Source organism: Neovison vison, unplaced genomic scaffold, assembly GCF_020171115.1.
Source record: "Neovison vison isolate M4711 unplaced genomic scaffold, ASM_NN_V1 Scaffold_056, whole genome shotgun sequence".
Taxonomy (NCBI): Eukaryota; Metazoa; Chordata; class Mammalia; order Carnivora; family Mustelidae; genus Neogale; species Neogale vison.
The window spans coordinates 7741-15601 of NW_025334860.1; the positions used below are offsets into that span (position 1 = coordinate 7741).

General features: G+C 35.9%; 1 non-coding gene across 1 annotated transcript; it reads right to left on the reverse strand.

Annotated features, from left to right (window-relative positions):
- Positions 1 to 7186: 7186 nt before the first annotated feature.
- LOC122897993 lies at positions 7187 to 7293 on the reverse strand. Its single transcript, XR_006382759.1, has one exon. It is a non-coding gene; the product is annotated as a U6 spliceosomal RNA (small nuclear RNA).
- Positions 7294 to 7861: the final 568 nt, after the last annotated feature.

The following is a 7861-nucleotide window of genomic DNA, read 5'->3' on the forward strand; positions in this document are numbered from 1 at the left end:
GACTGTGGGTAATTACCTAAATGTAAACCATTTGAATAAAAGCATTTGGCATCTGGATGATGCTGTGTGATGTGATTCTGGGGTCATTGTGACTTTAGCATTGCTCAAAGGGAAGCCAATTTTTCCAGCCTTTGTATAATCATAACTTTCTTGCTGTACTTATAGGCTGATCACTTTTTCCATCTAGAAACTCCTCCTAGGCTCCATGACAACGTGCACTCCTGGTTTCCCTCACACTTCCTTGACTGTTCCTTCTCTGCCTCCTTCCTGGGTTCCATTTCTTCTCCCACCTCTGCTGAACTCATCCATCTGTGGTTTCACCTGTCTCTGTGCTGAGGACTTCCCAGTTTCTGCCACCAGCCCAGCTTCTCCTTAGAGCTTTAGAATCATCTGCACAGCTGACCACCTCTGTGCAATGCACCTTAGCACCACTGACTCAACCTATCCTCTCCTGAACTTGGCCGTTGCCCCACAAACCTACTCTTCCACATTGTCTGCCTTGGTTCATAGTAATACCATCTTCCAAGAGCCCACGCTCTAAGATCCATGCTCTCATTACCCCATCTCGTTCACCACCATGTCTTGTTGACTTAATCCCTTCGTGATTCCTGAATTTAGCATCTCAAATCAGGTCACCATCTCTTGCCCAGACTGTTGAAAAAGCCTCCTAACTAGTCAGATTCCTCAGATATTCATCTTAAAGTCATCTGCCAAGAAGTTTTTGGAATACTTTCCCTAAAACCTAAATGTCACTTGTCGTCACAGCCTTGCTTTAAAATTTTTCCAGGGTGCCCTCTGGCCTTTAAAACCCTCTGTGGCTTGACACTTGCTAACTCCATCCTCAGCACATCCTCCAGCCTAACGGTCATTTCTAGGAAAAGCATTCTAACTTTAGTTTTCCCTCTGATTATACTTTATGTTTATGACTTTGCTTCAGATCCTGGTGGATTCTTAGCTAAACATGTATAATACACATTTTAAACATACCATAGTTTATAATAATAACTGGTTATTAATATATTACTATATAATATTAATAATTATATATTTATATTAATATTAATAATATACATAATATTAATATAATAATAACTATGGCTATATGCTATACTCATAGCAGTTTAAAAACCATACAGAAAATATACTTTCAACAAAACTAGAAGCTGGTTTTTTGAAAAAAATCAGTAAGATTGATAAACCACTGGTCAAACTAATCCAAGAGAGAGAGAGGATCCGAATTAATAAAATTATGAAGGAAAAGGGAGAGATCATGACTAACACCAAGGAAATAGAAGCAATCATCAGAAATTATTATCAACAGTTATATGCCAATAAGTTAAGTAACGTAGATGAAATGGATGCATTTCTGGAAACCTATAAACCTCCAAAGCTGAATCAGTAAGAAATTGACAACCTGAGTAGACCAATATCTAGTAATGAGATTGAACCAGTGATCAAAAACCTCCCCAAAATCAAGAGCCCAGGACGTGACGGATTCCCTGGAGAATTCTACCAAACATTCAAAGAAGAAATAATACCTATTCTTCTGAAGCTGTTTCAAAAAATAGAAACAGAAGGAAAACTTGCAGATTCTTTTTATGAAGCCAGCATTACCCTGATCCCCAAACCAGGCAAAGATCCCATCAAAAAGGAGAATTTCAGACCAATATCCCTGATGAATATGGATGCCATGATTCTCAACAAGATCCTAGCTAATATGATCCAACAGTACATTAAAAAGATTATCCACCATGACCAGGTAGGATTTATTCATGGTATGCAAGAGTGGTTCAACATTTGCAAATCAATCAATATGATAGAACAAATCAATAAGAGAAGAGAGAAGAACCACATGGTCCTCTCAATTGATGCAGAAAAAGCATTTGACAAGATACAGCATCCATTTTTGATTAAAACCCTTCAAAGTATAGGGATAGAGGGACATTCCTCAACTTCACAAAATCTATCTATGAAAAACCCACAGCAAATATCATCCTCAATGGGGAAAAGCTGACAGCCTTCCCTTTGAGATCAGGAATATGACAAGGATGCCCACTCTCGCCACTGCTAGTACTGGAAGTCCTAGCAACAGCAATCAAAACAAAAGAAATAAAATGCATTCATATTGGCAGAGAAGAAGCCAAACTCTCTGTCTTCACTGATGACATGATACTTTATATGGAAAACCCAAAAGACTCCACTTCCAAACTACTAGAGCTTGTACAGCAATTCAGTAATGTGGCAGTACAAAATCAAAGTACAGAAATCAGCTGCTTTCTTATACACTAACAATGAAAATATAGAAAGGGAAATCAGAGAATCAATTCCATTTACTATAGTACCAAGAACCATAAGATACCTGGGAATAAACCTAAACAAAGAGGTAAAGGATCTGTACTCGAGGAACTACTCCATGCTCATGGATCAGAAGAATAAACATTAAAATGTCTATACTGCCTAGATCAAGCTATACTTTTAATGCCACCAGCATTTTTCAAAGAGCTGAAACAAACAATCCTAAAATTTGTATGGAGAGGAGACCCTGAATTGCTAAGGAAATGTTGAAAAAGAAAAAACTGGGGGCATCATGTTGCCTGATTTCAAGCTTTACTACAAAGCTGTGATCACTCACCAAGACAGCATGTTACTGTCACAGAAACAGAATAGAGAGTAGAGAGCCCCGATATGGACCCACAACTCTATCGTCAAATAATTTTCAACAAAACAGGAAAAAAATATACAGTGGAAAAAAGATAATCTCTTCAATAAATGGTGCTGGGAAAATTGGACAGCTATGTATAGAAGAAAGAAACTCAACCATTCTTTTACAACCATACATAAAGATAAACTCGAAATGGATAAAAGACCTCAACGTGAGACAGGAATCTATCAAAATCCTAGAAAAATACACTTTCAATTACCCCATCCTCGCTTGGTGTCTATCTTGTCACCCATTTTGCTTCTACATATGTTATAAAACCTACAAATAAAATATTATTTTATTTTTGCTTTTAGCAGTCAATCATCTTCTTAAGATACTTAAATATTAAGGGATGAAACTCTTACATTTGTCTCTATATTTATCATTTTTCAGATTTCCACCTTCTATCACTTCCTTGTAATTATAGGACTTCATCGAACATTTGCAGTGCAGCTCTGTTGGTAATGAATCCCTTCACCTTTTGTAGGTGAAAGTTATAAGTGAATAATTTAAAATAATTTAAAATAATAATTTTGCTTCTCAAATTTATTTTTGATGGGTAAATTATAGATTGACAGTTAAAAATTTTTTTAAATATTTTAAACATTTACTCTCTTCTATTGCATTTTTCCCTCTGACAAGTCTGCTGTAATTCTTATTCTTATTATACAGTAAGAATAATGTATCTTTTTTTCTTTCTGCTTTTTATATTTTCCCTTTATCACTGGATTTAAACAATTTGATTATGGTGTGACTTTGTATAGTTTTCTTCATGATTCTTATACATTGGGTTTACTGAGCTTCTTAGACCTGTTGAGTTTGTACTATTCATCACATTTGGGAAATTTTCAACCAGAACTTTTTCACAAAAAATTTTAGCACTATCTCAATACAATGCATAGTATTAATCTACAAGAAAGTCAGAGGTGGATGGGTAATGCTTACACTATGATGCAATTAATTTGCACCCTTAAGTTGGATCACTCAGACTGATGCAACAATGGGTAATTTGTTCCTATGAACCGTAAATTGAGACTACTAACGTCAGGGCTCAAAACAGTGGCAGTGACTAAAGATGGCAGCTAATTTATGCTGTACTCATTTGATATTAACATGAGTGTTCTTCAGACCTATTTTTGAGGACTGCTATGTTGGCTTCAGAGTTTTCCTCAAAACTTCTGCACCCATTACAGAAAATTGGGAGTTTTTGTATCATGAAAAGGGGTTCCATGGGACACATAACTTTCATAACTAAGCTGGCCTAGTCCCAAACAAATCTGGATGATTTATTACCCTAGGGTCAACATGGTAGAAACTTATTGTACTAAAATGTCTGTAATTTTCCTCTGGTTAAAAAAAAGCACATTCCACAGATTGATGAAGAAGAAGAAGAAAAAGTTTCTGATCTTCAAACTAAGGTCAACTGTGATGAAAACAGTTTTAGTAAAGACCATGGAATTTCAGAAGACATAAAGAAGGAAAGGATGGAAAAAATTCGGCATACAAGTATGAATAATTACTATGTGTCTGCCACTATAATTAACAAAGAAAATGGAACATATGCTGTGAATTCCAGGAAGTGGTCCCAGTCAGTTCCACAGAGAAATTTATTTAGACCATGTCTTAAAAATTATGAGATTGTGAATACAGGTTAAAATGGTGACACTGTTCATGAGGAACAGATGGTTAGGCCATAAATTGTATGTGATGTTTATCCAACTCAGTATGAAGTTGGCTTTTTCATATTCACCCCAGGCTGTGATACCAGAGATGGCTACAGATGAGAGGCAGGTTAGAAGAGGAAAGACAAAGAGGGTGGGAGGGAGGGAATGGTTGTTTAATTAGAAACTATCTTTTATATGCACTGGGATACCAAACAATTTATTTGACTTGCTTTATTGCAGTGGTCTGGAACTGAACATGCAATATCTCTGAGGTATGTTTGTATTGAACTTTTGGCTTGTTGAACTCCACTTTTTATTTTCTATAGTATTTAAAAGACAAATGCATAAAAATTATATATAATAGTTTCACAATATATAAAGTTTAATTTATAACATCAATAACAAAGGAGAGATAGACCTATAAAGACATAGAGTTTTTGGATATGACTGAAAGTAAATTGGTATAAATTCAAAACAGATTGTTATAACTTTAGGATGTTTTATGTAATCCCCATGGTAACCACAAAAAAAGTATGGATAAAATACACACCAAAGGAAGTGAGAAGGGAATAAAAATACATAAATACAAAAAATTAGCTAAATACAAAGAAAAGTAGTAAGGAAGGAAGTGAGGTACAAAAGCTATAAGACACAGAAAAAACAAATGACAAGATGGCAGAAATAAGTCCTATCTTATCAGCAATTACTTTAAATGTAAATGGATTAAAATCCACAATCAAAAGGTAGAGACTGACAAAATAGATTTAAAAATGATCTAACTATATGCTGTCTATAAAAGGACTCACTTTAGATCTAAGGACACCATAATGTTTAAGTGAAAGGATAGGAAAAAAGATATTCATGCACATAGCTAAAAGAGAGCAGGGTGGCTATACCAATATCAGATAAAATAGACTTTAAGTCAGAAACTGTTATAAGAGACAAAGAAGAGCATTATATATTGATAAAAGAATCAGCTCACCAAGAAGATATTACAATTATACACATATATGAACCAAACATATCTCCAAACTGTGTGAAGCTAACATGGTTAGAACTGGAGACAGAAATAGATCTACAACAACAGTAGGACACTTCAATACCTCACTTTCAATAATGTCTGAAACAACCAGACAGGATATCAATAAGGAAAGAGGACTTGAATACCACCAAAGGACCAAACACACCTAAAAGACACATATAAAACATTCCTCCCAACAACAACAGAAAATATTTTTCTTAAGAGCTCATGGAACATTCTTCAGGATAGACAATGTGTTAGACCACAAAACAACTGTTAATAAGTTTTAAAAGACTAAAATCACACAAAGTATCTTTCCAATCACAATGGAATGAAAATAAAAATAGCAGAGGGGAAACCAAAAAATTCACAAGTATGTGGAAATTAAACACCACACTTCTGAGCAACTAATAGGCCAAAGAAATTGTGAGGGATATTAGAAAATATTTTTTAAAAGATTTTATTTATTTGTTTGACAGAAAGAGATCATGAGTAGGCAGAGAGGCAGGCAGAGAGAGAGGGGGAAGCAGGCTCCCCACTGAGTGCCCCAGAAAATATTTTGATACAAACGAAAACAAAGCACAACATGCTAAAATTTATAAATAGAATAAAAGCAGTACTAAAGAGACAATTTATAGCTGTAAACCTTTACATTAAAAAAGAAAGATTTCTGGGGTGCCTGGGTGGCTCAGTGGGTTAAAGCTTCTGCCTTCTGCTCAGGTCATGATCTCAAGGTCCTGGGATCGAGCCCGCATCGGGCTCTCTGCTCAGTGGGGAGTGTGCTTCCCTTCCTCTCTCTCTGCCTGCCTCTCTGCCTACTTGTGATCTCTGTCTGTCAAATAAATAAATAAAATCTAAAGAAAAAAAAAAGAAAGAAAGATTTTAATTCAACAACCTAACCGTACATCTTAGAGAACTAGAAAAAGAACAGCAACCTAAACTCAAAGCTGGCAAAAAGAAGAAAATAGTAAAGATCAGAGAATAATGTAGTATATTTGGTAAGGTTGCCTAACAAGTACAGTATAGGAACTTAGTATCATTTTCCTTTCTGTTAGAAATTCAACAGTATGCATTCAGTTTTAAAACATTTTTATATGTATATCTTAGACACTATTTATAGTGTCACTTATAGACACTAACCTGAAACAAAAATAGTTGTCTCCTTTTTCTGGTTGAGCCTGGAGTTGAGGATGGAACAGAGCACAGTCTTTTTGGGTTCAGTCACCAGGACTGAAGATTCATTGGAGAATAGGCTTTTCCCATTTGGGGTGTCATTTTCAGAGTCTGGCTTTAAGTTGTGTCCTTAGAGCTTTCCAGCTTGCCTCAGGCTCTGGGTACCACCCTGCAGCCTTACACACCAGAGGGACTACTTTGACATCACTGTTCTTGATGAGAATGTGAGAGGAATTTTCTATTCCTGCAAAATGAGAAGGGAACAAGCAGCTCAACTAAGAAATCAAGTGTTTTGATTCTAGTTTGAGTGTTTTGAATATGATGAACCAAATAGAAGGACTGTGATCTCTTGTACAACTTAGGGAGGAAACAATGATTTTATGAATAATTTTATCAAAATTAATGATTACCCCCCAAGGAATCAAATATAGCAGAAAAAGACAAGAGCAAGAACATTTAAAGACCTGAAATAATCAAAAATTGTGAAGAAAGTAAGATAATAATGAGAAGCTGAGCATAAGAATTTATAGCAATTGCAGAAGCACACTAAAAGCTGGTTGAATGGCACAGTTCTAATTAAAAGTCCTTACACTCTACCCACAGAGGTCAAATTGTCAAAGCAGAGCCTTGTAAAGTATGCACTTTACTTAATAGCTTGTCATCCTCATGCAGGGGCCGCGCTAATCTTCTCTGTATTGTGCCAATTTTAGTATATGTGTTGCCCAAGCGAGTACTGTTCTTAAGAGCAAATTTTACTAATAATTAGTGAAAGATACAAGCAAAAACCAAGAACAAAGATAGCAATATCTGTCTCTGGAAGGGTCCAAACTACCATCTGTAAAAAACAGATTTTTGTACTGGGGTATATTTTATTTTCAGGCTAAGAGATGAGTGTTCACGGTGTGTGTTGCACATGTTGCCCTAGGAAACTATGTAAGTTCAGAGCTTTGTTTTTACATCCCATCAGTTACACAGGGAACCTACCTGGCTGACTTCTGTTCTCTCAATTGTGCCCCCTGCTCCATAAATTCCAGATTCGTTTATTATAAGCAAAGCAAAAATTCTGCTAAGAACATTCTCAGATGAGAACTTCTTTGGTGATCTTCCTACTTGTAAATTCCAGCAGAATGTTTACCTGGAGGAGGGAGTTACAGAGCCTTTGTCAATTCTTCTCTTTTTGCGGGGACCTGCAGGAATCACAGTACAGAGAGTGGCAAGGAGTACGAGAGTGAATTAGCATATGCTAGTTTCATCCTACGCTCCCCAGACACCATACTGTGCATTGTGAAATGTGGCTTCTCT